Here is a 15,864-nt window from a genome sequence, read left to right as displayed (position 1 = left end):
GCCACCATGTGACGTCACTGAACGCGGACCGGGTGAGGCCGGCAGCTTTCCACTACCGAGGAAAGTTTTGTGGCTTAGGCATATTAATGACAGTGGCCCGGCCTGACCCCAGGTCTAACAGGCTCGGTCCATGCCTCACACCTACCGCAATCTCACCCAGGGAAGAATCTTTTTGGGAACCAGGAGAGAAGATGTTAAGAAGGCTGCCCGCTCAGAATCCTTTCGGGCAGCTTTCATGCCCACCCCCTGCAGCGAGCTGGGCCCTCCTAGGGAGTGGAGAGGAAGCTGCGCTCCACTGGGTGTCGTGGGCGCCCCAGGACTCTAATGGGTTGCGTTTCCCTCTTGCCATAATAACTTTTGTTAGAATTTGACTCAAGCTGTAAGTATGAGTCTCGGGAAAGAAACTTGAATCCGTGAGTAACCCAAGGTTCATTTTATCTGTGATTAGGAGTCTCGTGGGATTCATACAGTGACGCTCAACTCTGAACACTGTTCTCCTTTCCCTTAAAAAATAATTATAACTGTCTAATCTGTAAAGTGGCAGAATTTAATAAAGTAATGTAATTGACTGCTGTAATTGGTGTAAATAAATTTTTACACCCAATTTAAATAAAATCTTTAATTGAGAAGAGGCTGATCATTTATAACATATGAGACTTCAGGGGGCTGGCGCGGTGTCTCATGCCTGTAATACCAGCACTTTGGAAGGCCGAGGCGGGCAGATCACGAGGTCAGGAGATCGAGACCATCCTGGCTAACACGGTGAAACCCCGTCTCTACTAAAAATACAAAAAATTAGCCTGGCGTGGTGGCGCGCACCTGTAAGTCCCAGCTACTCGGAGGGCTGGGGCAGGAGAATCGCTTGAACCTGGGAGCCGAGATCGCACCACTGCACTCCAGCCTGGGCGACAGAGCGAGAGTCCGTCTTAAAAAAAATAATAAATAATAATAATAACTTCCTAATTTGTAAACTGGCAGAATTTAATAAAGTAATGTAATTGACTTCTGTAATTGGTCTAAATTAATTTTTACACCCAATTTAAATAAAATCTTTAATTGAGAAGAGGCTGATCATTTATAACATATGAGATTTTAAAGATCCTGAATGAAGATTTTTACATGATGTGCAGAAAGATCATATAGATTCTTTCAAATTTCTGAAGAATTTGTGTTCACAAAATTTAAATGAATTTTACAATACAAATTATGAAGAAAAAAAAAAACTAAAAAAGAGGTATTATCTAAACGTTCTGACAAACTTTTTTCCAGCTTGTCCACTCCCAGGAACTGGAAGATTCGTTTTCCCCTGGGCTCAGTCTTGCGTCTTCTTTTCTCATTCTTCACACTCTCCTGGTGGCATCAGCATCATATATTCCCCTTAGCTTCAGCCATCACCACTAAACACACCAGACTTCCATTTCTACATTCTCAGCCTAACATATCTCTTAAATTCCAGACCTGAATTTCCTCTAGCTACTGGACATTTCCAACTACCTGTCTGGTTCAGTTCATGTTGTTTAATAGATGCTAAATAAAGATTAAATGTAGTGAATGAATGAATGACCATAGCACCACAACTTAGCAGAGCCAAAGTCAACTCATTATCTTTCAGAAACTTTTTTTCCTTATTTTCTACCCTAGGTAATAGTATCATTGTCCATCAGTTGCAAAATGAAATCTGAAAGTCATGCTTGACTCCTCTTCTACTGCGCACAGTCAACATATCATTAAGTTCTGTCATTTTTCTTTCTTAACTGTCTCTCAAATAGTCCATTTTCTCTTAGCCATCCTCTGCCTCTGCCTTATTTCAGATATGCCTTATCTCTCACCTAGACGGTAGCAATAGTCTTTTGACTTGTTCTATCTCTTTCCCTCTAATTTATTTGCCAGGTTGCCACATAATTTTCCGTAGTTTGAATCCTGACATCACCCTGCTTAAATATGCTCAATCTGGCATATGAAACCCTGTATAAACAGGGTTCTGAAAGACACTGGAAATAAATCTGGAAGGTAATTAGTTATTTTTCTAACCTCATTTCCTGCCTCTGTCCCCAGCCCAACCCACATTTTAGTCCAGTGCTTCTTAACTGAAGCCCGTTAACAGCCAAGGAGCAGGAAATCACAGGGGCCGGGAGTGAGTAGCAGGTTGATGGAAAGAAGGTTTATAACATGAAATAGACTTCTGCAACTGAGATATATTTGTTTCATATAAAGAATTTATAAAGTTTTTGCATTTGGCTCTGCAATGGATTCGTGTTTGTTTCAATTTTTTAAAAAACGTCTAAAGCCACTATTAACTAAAATTGACAGAAAATTGAATAAACACAAAGAAACCTTAGGCAACTGTGACATGCTCATCCTGTGGTTTTGCACAGCCCCTGACATACTGCTGTGCGGGTCCAGGAGTGTGTGGGCCTCAGGTTGAGAGCCAGAGCTCTGGTTACACAGCTCCTGACTGGTCTCCTGTGCTATGCTGGGTTACAACTGTGTGTCTGCTCATCCTACTGCCACCACTTCTACCTCTGCCTCCATCTGTAATGCCTTTCTTCATCCTCATTACTTGGTAAACGACTATTTATTTTTCAAGACCCAACTGAAATGTCACCTTCTCTGTCCAGCCATACAGGCACTCAGTAGAATTAGACACTCTTTCCTCTGTTTTTCCATTATAGCAAGTATTACATTGTGTTGCAATAGCTTGTTTACATAGGTGTCTCCCCCTCTAGACTTTAAGGCAGGGATGGTGTCTCATTACTTTATATTTCCTTTATATCACACTGTGATATAGTGTCAGACATAGGTTTTGGTTTGTTGTTGTTGTTGTTTAGAGGGGATCTCACTATGTTGCCTAGGCTTGTCTTGAATTTCTGGGACCAAGCCTTGGTGTCCCAAAGTGCTGGGATTACAGGTGTGAGCCACCACGGCCGGCTGGACATAGGTATTTAATAAAACATATATTTACGTAATTGATTTACTATTCTTAGAAGTAAATCTAAAAGAAGCTCTCTAACAGAAGCTTCTTTGTATTTTTCCAAATAATTTGCTTTCCTTAAAAAAAATTATAATCCTTCACGGTCAGATTTAAGGAAGTAAGAATTATAACCTTGTGATCTGGCTGAGACACCAAGCCCTTCTGTCATCTTTTCTTTAGAGACATGCCAAGGGGATGTCCATTTGATGGAATGAATCATAAGTCACAATACCAAGAAAGTTAAAAGTTAAATTGGAAATGTTTAGAAATTTCTTCATGTTACAAATTCATGATTGATTGACCATCATTTCTTTCATGGAGTGGTCAGAAATGAAATATCATCATGGTAGCTAGTGAATATGTCCATGCTCTTCCAGGGGAGGTTGAATTGAATTTCCATGAAACTTGAAGGTACATAAAAATTAGTTTTAGTTTTATTGATTGAGTGAACATCTAAAGAGTCAAGAAGTCATAATTGAAAATATTTCTCTGATTCTTTAAGGACATCTTGATAAGTTTCAGATTGGGTTTACAAAAGGACAATCTGATAAATTGATATGAGGTAGATTTTTACTACCTATTATTTTGGTAAGTGACTCATTCTTTTTATGGATTTTTTTTAAAAGAGTTAACTCAGAAACTAGGCATGAGGGAGAAGTGTCCTTGTTTGAGCCCTAAACTGCTGGGATTACTACATATTTTCCAAGTGCTTGGGGAAACTACCACAACCTATTGCATGAGGAAGTGAGAAGCATCTGAAGAGTACTCAGCTTCAGAAAGGAGAAAAAGAGACAAAAAAGCCTGACCCTGGGACAAAGATTTAGCTGTTGGAAGAAAGGGCCAGTTTTGGCAATTCTAGAAAAAAATGGACTAGAACATCAATGAGAAATTAGGATCTATACAACATTAAAGTCAGGAGAAAGGCATTCTTAACTGCACAGAATAGCTTGAGTTTACTGGGGACTAAGGAGGACACAGGCCCCATGTGGCTCCAGAATTGCTGGCCCTTCTCATAAGAGAAGGCAGGGCTCTAGCACTCATCTGCATTCTGCAGGCAGCAGATATCTCCAGAACAAAGCAAGAGCTGTGGAGGTAAAAACAGGGCCATGTGGTAGCAGAGTGGACTTACTTGTCAGTCAGTATGGCTGAGACTTAACTCTCTTCACCCAGAACTAGTTGGTGGTGGGAGAGTCATTGTATGGTAGTGATAGTCCTACAATATCATAAAGCATTAAAAGCCAGTGAATATCAGTTCTACATGTATAATTTTTATTGTCATTAGAGCACTTAAATATTTTTTAAAGTGAAGTCACTCATATATTGTATTTAAAGTAAGGAAATTATGTTGAAGCCTAAATTTGTCACTTTCTGCATAGGTGGCATTAGACAAGTTATCAAACTCTCTAAATCTCATCTGCAAAATTTGGGATGATAATGCTTTCATCAGAGCCAGTCCAGATAAAGGGTAAGAGCAACCACACTGAGCAACTAAGGGTGAGGGCAACCAATGCTGCCCTAAGGGGCATTCTTCAAAAGATACCAAACTTCCTTGTAGTGAATTGCAAATAGGTTGTCAGTTAGTTTGGGTTTCCACGGGGAAATTTTTACATGCCAGGAGAGACATAAATGTATTCTTCTCTCAACCAAATAGCTTCAGATTTGAAATAAAATCTATGTTGAAAAATTTTGCGATGTAAAGGTACCAATCATGAGGATCAACCAAAAGGCAATACTCCCATTCCTGAGTTCAGCCTGCTTTGATACCTACATTTTGATTTAATCTTTAATTTTTTCAAGATAGAGTCTTGCTTTGTCACCCAGGCTGGAGAGCAGTGGCGTGATCTTGGCTCACTGCAACGTCAGCCTCCCAGGTTCAAGCGATTCTTGTGCCTCAGCCTCCTGAGTAGCTGGGATTACAGGTGTGTGCCACCACGTCCAGCTAATTTTTTTGTATTTTTAGTAGAGATGGGGTTTCACCATTTTTGGCCAGCCTGGTCTTGAACTCCTGACCTCAAGTGATCTGCCTGCCTTGGCTTCCCAAAGTGATGGGATTATGGGCATGAGCCATGTGCCCGGCCTGATACCTATATTTTGAATAGTTCAGCACTCTCCCCAAAAGTTGTCTAGTTTGGAAAAGTGTGTTTTTAATAAGTTGTTTCAAATGTAAAGAAAGAATATATATGTTTATTAACAGAAATCAGTTTTTCCCTATTTCCACTAGAAAAACGGTGAACACATTTTTAAGGGGTATTAGTATGAATGGATGCCAAATTACTAGCCTGTCCAGATTGCCCACAGATTTTAATCTGTCCCTTCCTCATGGCATTGCCATGAAAAACCAGATAGTGCCTCAAATGTGGCATATTCTCAATGAATAGTTGTGGAACCAGAATTAATCAAAATTCTGTTCAAAATGAATGTATAGATATTACCTCTGTCCTTTGGCGACTATTAAAAGTAGATTTGAGTATCCAACTGTCTACGAGATATTTCCACTTGGATGTTTAGTACATCGTTATCTAAAGCCTGGCCTTTCCTTCAATGCCAGCCAGGAAATATTTGCTACTAGACCACTAGTTTATGAAATAATTGTTACCCATCTGCAATAAAAGTAGTACTGAAATTGGGTGTTTAAAAACTTTTTAGCAAATCGACACAGTAACTTTATGTTATGTATGAACAAAATTGAGGTTTGTATTACAAACGTCCTTATTTCATTCTTTTAGCAATTTATTTGTTGTAATTTTACAGAATTATTAGTCTGTGAAAGAAATGAAAACAAAACCAAGTCAACTAACCCTTTAACAGATAGTCTGAGAAGCACTTTAGAGACATCTCAAAAACACACTAAAAACTGAACTGCTGGTTCTCCTCAGATACCTGCTCCTCCTGCCGTCTTTTTCATCTTAGCTGATGGCAATTTCATCTTCAGGGTCACTTTGCACAAACTTAAGAGTCATCCTTCACACCTCTTCTTCCATCCTTCACACTTTTAGGATAGATTTTCAACATTGCAGTCAGAGGGATGCACTTTTAAAACAAGTCATATCATGTCAGTCTTCTGCTCAATACCCTCCAACAGCTCCAATTTCATTCCGTTTAAAAGCCAAGGTCCTCACCATGGCCAAGGTCCAGCATAACCTGGTTCCTGTTACTAGATTCATTTCCTACCACTACTCCCTGCAGCTCACACCACTGCAGACACACTGGTGTCCTTGAAGTTACTCACACACACTAGGTAGGCATCTCCTCTTTTGCATTGGCTGTTCCCTCTGTCTGGAGAACTTAAACAAGATATCCTTCAAGGTTTTGCTAAGACGTTAACTTCTCGGTGAGGCCTACTCTCCACTCTTTTTAAAATGCCAGCTTCTCAGCCCTCCTCATTCTCCTTTCTCCGCTTTATTTTTATTCATAATATTTATCACCTTCTAACACACTATGTACTTATGTTTGACTGTTTTTGTCCACTAAAATGTAAACTCTACAAGGGCAGGGATTTTTGCCGTGCTTACTCCTCCTGTCCCAGTGTCTAAGTTTATGTTGGCATATAGAAGGTATGCCACAAATGTTCATTAAAGGATTTGGAACAACCACCTTAGAGAGTAATTTGGCAGTATATGTTAACTAAAAATGAATACCTCCTGTAATCTAGCAATTCTACTTCTGGATATTTACCCTAGAGAAAATTTTACACACGTGCATAAGGAAATGATTCATGGATGTTCACTACTGAATTTTTTTGGTTTTTTGTAATGGCAAAAGATGGCAGCAACCTAAATGTCCATCAGCAGTAAAATGCATAAATGATATGGTATAATCAATAAAATGGCATACAGCTGCTAAAATAAACTTGGATGTATATAGCTTAAGACAAAATGGTAAGGTAAGTGTTAAAGATTAGGTACAGAGCAATGCTATCTTTGTAAACAAAAACATGCATGGATGATTTCTGTATATAATGGGAATATATATTCAAGAAAAATATTACAAATGGACTGAAATGATTCACACCAATTCATGATCAAAGGTTGCACTTGAGGAGGGTTGGTGTATTAGTCCATTCTCACACTGCTATAAAGACACTACCTGAGACTGGGTAATTGATAAACAAAGGAAGTTTAATTGACTCACAGTTTCACATAGCTGGGGAGGCCTCAGGAAACTTATGGCAGAAGAAGCCAGCATCTTCTTCACAAGGCGGCAGGAGAGAGTGTGAGTGTGTGAAGGAGGAACTGTCAAAAACTTATAAAACCATCAGATCACCTGAGAACTCATTCACTATCATGAGAACAGCCTGGGGGAAACGGCCCAAATGGTCCAATCACCTCCCACGGGGTCTCTCCGTTGACATGTGGGGATTATGGGGATTACAATTCAAGATGAGATCTGGGTGGAGACACAGCCAAACCATATCAGTTGGTTAACTTTGTAATGCTTTATTCCTCATAAATTAGGAAGGCCAAAAACAAAAGAAAATATAAAATTTGTTCAATTTGGGGGGCTGTGGGTATCGAATGGCATTAATGTATTGTTATTTTTGTACTCTTCTGTATTTGAAATTTTCTCGAAATTAAAAAATCATCTTCTAGATTGTAAGATCCTTAAGAACAGCAACTATATTTTATTAATATTTTCATTGACAGTATCTAATACCATTACTGGAAAATAGGAGTCCTCAATAAATACTTGCTGAATATGTATGTGTTAAAGAAATAAAAATTTTATTGAGAAAAAAAGAAGAAATTAAGGGGAGAAAGATGAATGGTACAGATGTAAGAAGACAGAAAGGTAAAAAGTATTTTGGGTTTACAAATGTGTGATTTAATACCCAGGCTACCTGACACTTTCAGCTGAGCTATGTTACTCTAAAACAGATAGGAATTTTGAATGTGAAGATAAGGATGTGAAAAAAGCTCCCTTTCACCCAGCAGATATGAAGAATGTCATAGAGATCTATTGGCTTGAGATTCAGGAGCAAAAAATTGGGATTCTTGAAATCGTAAGTTATTTTGTAGTTTTCATAAGACTTTACATGTTTTAAAAACATAATGAGTAACCATAATAATAAACTGAATCTTTTCTGTGCCAGGATTATTCTAAAAGTTTCAGAGGTTTATTTTGGTTTAAAAAAGATAATAAAAGCATGATTTGTTATTATTATCAGCCAACATACTGAAGAACAGTATATATTTGATTATATGTGATAATGATCACTACCTGTCATACATATTTCATAGTAAAAATCATTAAAGGAAAGAAGCATTAATACAAAATAAATTCTAAATAAAAAATTCTAAATTTTAATTAAAAAACAATTATTCAAGTGACAATTTAAAACACATAAAACAATTTCCTTATCTGACAGATTTCATCTTTGCTTTGTGACAGATATTCCAGATGAGAGAAAATTTCTCTCATTTTGCACTTCATGTCGGTTCACTTGTTAAACGTGCTTCCAAAGTATTATCAGATTGGATGTTGGGGTATCTGTTGCTTTATATAAGCTCAATTACTTTTTTAACAATAAAAATATTTTGTTTTACAAAGAACTATATCCTTTAGTGAATATTCAAGCTATGGAAAATGCAGAAAACAAGATTGGGTATTCAAATACAGTTATGCATAGCTTAATGATGGGGATACATCCTAACAAATGCATTGTTAAGTAATTTTGTCATTGTATGAACATCATAGAGTGTACTTACACAAACCTAGATGGGATAGCTTTCTATACACCTAGGCTATATAGCGTAGCCTATTATTCCCAGACTACAAACCTGTACAGCATGCTACTTTACTGAATACTGTAGGCATCTGGAACACAGTGTTTAGTATTTGTGTATGTAAACATATCTAAACATAGAAAAGGTACAGTCAAAATATGATATAAAAGATTAAAAATGGAGGCCGGGCACGGTGGCTCACGCCTGTAATCCCAGCACTTTGGGAGGCCGACGTGGGTGGATCACAAGGTCAGGAGATCGAGACCATACTGGCTAACACGGTGAAACCCCGTCTCTACTAAAAATACAAAAAATTAGCCGGGTGTGGTGGCGGGCGCCTGTAGTCCCAGCTACTTGGGAGGCTGAGGCAGGAGAATGGCGTGAACCTGGGAGGCAGAGCTTGCAGTGAGCTGAGATCGCGCCACTACACTCCAGCCTGGGCAACAGAACGAGACTCTGTCTCAAAAAAAAAAAAAAAAAAAAGATTAAAAATGGTACACGTGTAAGGAGACTTACCATGAATGAAGCTTGCAGGAGTGGAAGTTGCTCTGGATGAGTCAGTAGGTAAGCAGTGAATGAATGTGAAGGCCTAGGTCATTACTGTACGCTACCATAAATTATAAACACGTACACTTAGACTACACTAAATTTATTTTAAACATTTTCCTTCTTTTAATAATAAATTAACATTAGCTTACTGTAAGTTTTTTACTTTATAAACTTTTTATTTTTGAGACAGGGTCTTGCTCTGTCACCCAGGCTAGAGCGCAGTGGCACAATCACGGCTCACTGCAACCTCGACCTCCTGGACGCAGTGATTCTCCCACCTCAGCCTCCGGAGTAGCTGGGACTACAGGCACATGCCATCATCCTTGGCTAATTTTAAAAAATTTTTGTAGAGATGAGGTCTCCCAGTGTTGCTCAGGCTGGTCTCGATCTCCTGGACTCAAGCAGGCCTCCCGCCTTGACCTCTCAAGTGCTGGGATAAACAGGGATGAGCCATCTCTCCTGGCCTAAAATTTTAAATTATTTATTCATTTATTTATTTTTCATTGCACAATGGAACTGCTATGAACTTTTATTTATTTATTTATTTATTTATTTATTTTTTGAGACGGAGTCTCCCTCTGTCACCCAGGCTGGAGTACAGTGGTGCAATCTCGGCTCACTGCAACCTCCACCTCCCGGGTTCAAGTGATTCTCCTGCCTCAGCCTCCAGAGTAGCTGGGACTACAGGCACCTGCCACCAAGCTCGGCTAATTTTTGTACTTTTAGTAGAGACACGGTTTCACCATATTGGCCAGGCTGGTCTCGAACTCCTGACCTTGTGATCCACCCACCTTGGCCTCCCAAAGTGCTGGGATTACAGGCGTGAGCCACTGTGCCTGGCCAAACTTTTAAAATGAGTCAACTTTCTTTTGTAATAACACAGCTTAAAACACAAACATATTGTACAGCTATACAAAAATATTTTATTTATATCCTTATTCTACAAGCTTTTTTCTATTTTTCAATTTTTTAAAACTTTTTTTTGTTAAAAACTAAGACAAAAACACACACATTAGCATAGGCTTACACAAGGTCAGGATTAACAATATCATTGTCTTCTACCTCTACATCTTATCTCACTGGAAGATGTCCAGGGGTAATAACAGGCATGGAACTGTCATCTCCTACGATAACACCATCTTCTTCTGGAATACATCCTGAGGCTGTTTGACAGCTGGCTTTTTTTTTTCAAGCAGAAGTATGCTCTAAAATAATGATAATAGTATAGTAAACATGTAAGCCAATCACATGGTTGCTTATTATCATTGTCAAGTATCATGTACTGCACATAACTGTATGTGCTACACTCTTATAGACTGGCAGTGCAGTAGTAGTTTATTTCCACCAGCATCCCCACAAATAGGTAGATAAAGCATTGCTCTACAACATTATTGTGGTGACATTATCACATCACTAGGTGATAGGAATTTTTCAACTCTGTTATAATCTTATGAGAGGTGTTGTATACGTAGTCGGTCGTCCACGAAAATGTGTTATAATAGTAAGATACCATTTGGATATTCTAGCAACATCAAAAGCATTACATAGAATCATATGTTGAGGCCGGGTGGGGTGGCTCATGCCTATAATCCCAGCACTTTGGGAGGCCGAGGTGGGTGGATCACCTGAGGTCAGGAGTTCAAGACCAGCCTGGCCAACATGGTGAAACGCATCTTTACTAAAAATACAAAAATTAGCTGGGAGTGGTGGCATGTGCCTGTAATCCCAGCTATTCGGGAGGCTGAGGCAGGAGAATCACTTGAGCCCGGGAGGCAGAGGTTGCAGTGAGCTGAGATTGAGTAACTGTACTCCAGCCTGGGCAATAGAGCTAGACCCTGTTTCAAAAAACAAAAACAAAAACAAAAAAGAAAAAGAAAAAGAATCATATGTTGAAATTAGCAACGTAGGGACTTGTTTTGCTTCCAACACTTATTTCTTGCAATACCATTAATTGGATTAACACAATGTATTCTATGAGTATAAATGTATTGAGGTTTATTTACAAGAATGACTCACTGACAAGTCCAGAAACACATACTTATAACATTGTAAAAGTTAAAAGCAAGATTGACTGATAAGATCTTAATCGCTTCTCTTTTATGCACTCCTCTCCTGCTTTCCAGGAACGTTTATGTAAACCTTTGATGTCAGTGTTTCCTGTCTTTCTTTTGACTTGGTGTCAATATATTCCTTTAAGCCAGTAACATCATTATGTTGATTGTTAAGGTTTAATATTCCCCTTTATATTGTTTTAACGTCTTTGTCAGAAATCAATTGACCATATATGTGTGAATCTATTTCTGGATTCTATTTTGTTCCATTGCCTATGTGTAGTCTATATGTCTCTCTTCATCAGTACCAAGTTGTTTAGCTTAAATAGCTTTATAGATATAGGTAGGATAAATCCTCCAGTTTTATCTTGCTTTTAAAAATTGCTTTGGTTATTCTGGATTCTTTGCATTTGCTTCCATAGGAATTTTAGAATCAGGTTGTCAATTTCTACAAAACAGTTTGCTAGAATTTTCATTGAGATTGGGTTGAATCTATAAATGAACTTGGTGAAAACTGACATCTTAATAATATTGAGTCTTGTAATTTATGAACATGGTTTATATTTTCATTAAGTCTTCCAATAAAAGGGGGGAATCAACATTTATAAGCACATCACATATGCCTCATACAGTAATGGGTGCTTTACATGTATCGTATTAATTAAAAATCACCATTCCTTTTATTAGCTAGATTGTGTTAGGGACAAGCTGCCCCAAAAAAGCTTCTTGGTACTGCCAACACCGCCCCCGCACCCCCCCCCCGCCCCCGGCAAACCTCTCCGTACCACCCCTCCCCTTCCCACAAACCTTTTTACATTTCTAAGCCCCTATCTAGGCACCGCGGTGAAGCCAGCAGACTTTTACCTATCAGGCCTTGCTGCTATAAAGCAAATCCAATTACAAACCATCCGGACTGCACAGTGGGAGGTCGTGGGAAGCATAAACAAACTTTACCTACACCCTCCGGTACCATAAACGTCACAAGGTGATATGGGGCAGAGTTAACCAACAAACAACTCCAGGGTCTCTCTCCCCCACATAAACCCCTCATTTTGTAAGCTCAGGGCTGCCTCCTCTGTCTGTAATGGAGCAGCCGGCAGGTTGAATAAAGGCTTGCCTGAACTTGGGTCTCTCTCTCTCTCTCTCTCTCTCTCGTCCTTTCTCTCGGCTAACTTTACAGATTGCACATAAAAGGAAAAGGGGTTGAGAGAAGGTAAGTAACTCCCTAGAGACCAATAAGTGGCACAGAAGGGAATTTGGGCCCTCATCTGTCTGACTCCAAAACCTGGCTTTTTCTATTCACCGGTCCTTATAACAGCTAAAACGAGGGTTAAGCAAGTGCCATCATTTATGACTGTGAACCTCTCCAAAGTTCAGATTGTTCCTGAACAATCAAGCATTTCAAACTGTTACCATCAAGTAAGGAGATAGCATTACATCGTGTGTAGGCATATGGGGATTAAAGATTACATTATATTTCCCAAATTGCACTTGAGAATTGACTGTGCCAATTATATCCTTTCTGGGTATCTACCTTGTTCACAGTATGTGGGATCCAGGTTGATGAACAGCATAAAATTCTTGTACCCTGTTGCAAAAATTTATTAGTAATCCATGCATACTGGTCTGGGATTTGAAAACAGGTTTTATAAAAGGTTTGCTAGGTATCGACCTAATTTCAGGAATACCCTAGTAGGGAAATTCAGTGACCTTTACCAACTTACCCGTGGCCAAAAAAATAAATAAGTAAAAATTAAAGATCAGAACAAATCCAAAGTAATTATAATTAAAATTAACCAAAGTTCCTGATCCAATCCTGATAAGGGGTATTAGGTTTAATATTTAAAGATAATTTATGAAGAAAAAGATTACGGTTCAAAGTCTACTTCAGGTATTTCTATTTACATTTCTTGGAAAAGTTTCCCAGGGCTCTTTCTGCCCCAGCCCCCAATCTACAGAAGAGTCTAGTCGACTGTCAACTCATTTCACAGCACTTGTCTGAAACTAGAAGACCCAGGGAGGGAAAAAGGTTCAGGCTTGAAACGCTAAGACATTCAAGATTTCACCTTGTATGCAAAAATCAGAATGGGAGGCTGCAGCGGGGCCTCACATTCACCGGAGCTAGGCGCTACAGATCCCGCACCCGCGGAGCCCGGCAACCACCTGAGTGGCCTTGGCCAGGAGGGGGTGGCCCCCCCCGGCGCCGGCAGCAGCTCCTGAGCAAACCTGGCAAACCCGAGCAGGGCGGTGCGGGTTGCTCAGGGAGAAAATGAAGGGAGTGATAGGGTGGGGGTGGCAGGGAACGGGCACAACGCCGGCTTCCTCCAGACGACCTCCTGCGTCCCACCTGTGCTCCTGAAAGGCGGCCCCCGACAGGGCGCGGCGGGAACCCGAGCCGGGAGTAGGGTCACGAGTTAAAGCGGCGGGGGCGGGAGGATGCGCGGGCGGCGGACAGGGCGCTCTCCTCCCGTCTGACCCTGGGCGGAGCGGGGCTCGAGGCTGCTGGAGCCGCTCGCTGACTCGCCCTGCGCCCTCGCCGCGGACACCGGAGCTGCGGCCGCTCCCCGCTGTCCCGCAGGTGAGCCCGCCGGGCGCCGCCCCGGGGCGTCGGGTGTCGCGGGAACTGCGCCCGCAGGGCACAGGGAGGGCCCGGGAGGCCGGGAGGCAGCGAGCCGTCGGGGGCGCCGCGGGAGGGCCGGGCCGGGCAGTCGGCGCCATGGAGGGCAGGCGGGCTGGAGCTGGGCGTGAGATGCAGCTGTTCCGCGCCGCCCCCACGCCGCCCGCAGAAGGTCAGTGGAGGTGCGCGCCTGCCCGGCCTGCCCGGGGCTGAGCGGGTGGGGGTGCTCTGCTCCTTGGTCCCCCCTCCAGGCCGCCGCCCACCGGTGGCCAGGGCTCAGAGGGCTGGAAGCCACCCCCGCCCGGAGCCCCTGGGCTAGAAGGCTTGGATGCCAGCCAGGGCTCCAGATGGCCTTGACGCGGCTCGGCTGGCCCCTCTCAAGGCGGACTGTCCCCCTGTTAGAGGTGGGGGCGGCTGGAAGTGGGGGCTCAAACCCGGGTCGCTGCGCTGGCTGAAAGCAGCCGCCAGCCGGGCTGCGGCCGTCTGAGCTCAACGGCAGTGCCCGCGGATGGCAGCGACCGCTCTGGGACATTGCTGCAACCCTGAGGCTCTTTCTCGCACAGACTACCCGACGAAAGTGTCAACCCTTGTTGTTTGTTTGAAAAAGAAAAAAGAGAGACTGGAGAGACTAAAGTTTTGTGTCTGGTGAAGTGGGAAAGCGCTTCTGAAAAAACGAGGTTGCATAACTTTGTCGCCAACTGGGAGGCCTTTGCTATTTATACACTCCCGGGCTTTCTCCAATTTTCTACAGCTTACTCCAATCAAGCCTCTGCCCTCCAGGAATAGGTAACATGTGTGTGTCCGTTTGCTCCTTCTAAGAGCATGCCTGATAGATACTTCGGTAGCCTCTCTGGATGGCCCCTTCGTCGGGTAGCCTCTCCTGATGGGGTCCTTCGCCCACCCTGCCTCCCGCGCCGGCGCTCCGGGTGAATGTCAAGGGTGGCTGGCTGCGAATACCTCCTTCAGCTGCTGGGGTTCCCGACAGTTTGCAGTTTTTAAAAGTGCACCCTCGGAAGGGCTTTTCAGACTGGGTAAAGCTAACGTTTCCAAGGTCAGCATCTGGTCCTGGTGAATGAAATGTCTTCCGGGACAACTCGTTGTGATGTGCTGAATAGATGCTGGTTGGCTTGTTTTCTCTTTGTTCCTGTGGGTTACTGTTACATGGTGTGTGGCTAGTTTGTTTAAAATTTAATTTTCCCTGTATCAAAGTGGAAAGGGCTTAGTGTCAATATACAACTCACCAACATGCATATTAACAGCTTCATCATTATGTTGGTGTTCATATGCGAGCTTTGGTCAACATGAAATCATCTGCGTTTTAAGTCCTATAGATAAAGTCTCCTTAAATGCTGGTTAAAATATCCTGCCTTGTTGAAGGAAGTAAAACTGTTAAGTGAAAATTCTAATTTATTAATAACTTTTTCTTTCCTTTATGCCTTTACCTAAGAATTACTGCATTTATGCTTTGACAGGCATTTTAACACGTGAGCCACACTTTAATGAGTTATATAATAATTATTTCATTTTGAAGGTACTGTGTGTGCCATACAGTAAATATGTTTTATGGTTTATTCATCCAGCAGTATCCTTACTGATCTTTTCATTAACAAGAGTTTAAAAACCTTCCCCATGGCTATTCTTTATAGCCAGTATCTATAGTTCGGAGATGTTGGGCTTGCTAAGAATGCTTGAATTGGAATCAAAAGTGGGGTTCTAGACTTGGAAAGCAGCATGGTATCTAACCAGTGACTTGTAAGATATTGTACAAATGCAGGTTACAATTTTCCTCCTTCATTGCTGAGTACAAGTTATTATTAAAACGTCAAATAAAGCCTGCCTTTCTATTCTGTATGGAAGGACGCTACTCATGGTTTGGGGTATTTTACTTTGAACAGGTTTCCATAGTATAATACCAATCTTAGTCTGAGGGAAAATCCAAGATCCATCCCAGTC

General features: G+C 41.5%; 2 protein-coding genes across 4 annotated transcripts in view; one reads left to right on the top strand and one right to left on the bottom strand.

The window, feature by feature from the left end:
• The window catches only part of DNAI3 (dynein axonemal intermediate chain 3), a 135,525-nt gene that overhangs the window by 70,303 nt on the left and 49,358 nt on the right, over positions 1-15,864 (bottom strand). The gene's annotated exons all lie outside the window — the stretch shown is intronic.
• MCOLN3 (mucolipin TRP cation channel 3) overlaps positions 13,427-15,864 on the top strand; it is a 30,762-nt gene continuing 28,324 nt past the window's right edge. The window contains exon 1 of one of the 3 annotated variants that reach the window (XM_063624229.1): positions 13,427-13,872. The gene's annotated coding sequence lies outside the window, so the exon portion shown is untranslated. Of the gene's footprint in view, positions 13,873-14,095; positions 14,698-15,864 lie in introns of those variants that run through there. The other 2 variants (XM_063624232.1, XM_063624230.1) reach the window with 2 other exon arrangements.

Source organism: Symphalangus syndactylus, chromosome 12 (genome assembly GCF_028878055.3).
Source record: "Symphalangus syndactylus isolate Jambi chromosome 12, NHGRI_mSymSyn1-v2.1_pri, whole genome shotgun sequence".
In the NCBI taxonomy this organism is placed as follows: Eukaryota; Metazoa; Chordata; class Mammalia; order Primates; family Hylobatidae; genus Symphalangus; species Symphalangus syndactylus.
Note: the sequence above shows the minus strand (reverse complement) of the source record. Positions and strands in the feature narration are given on the sequence as shown.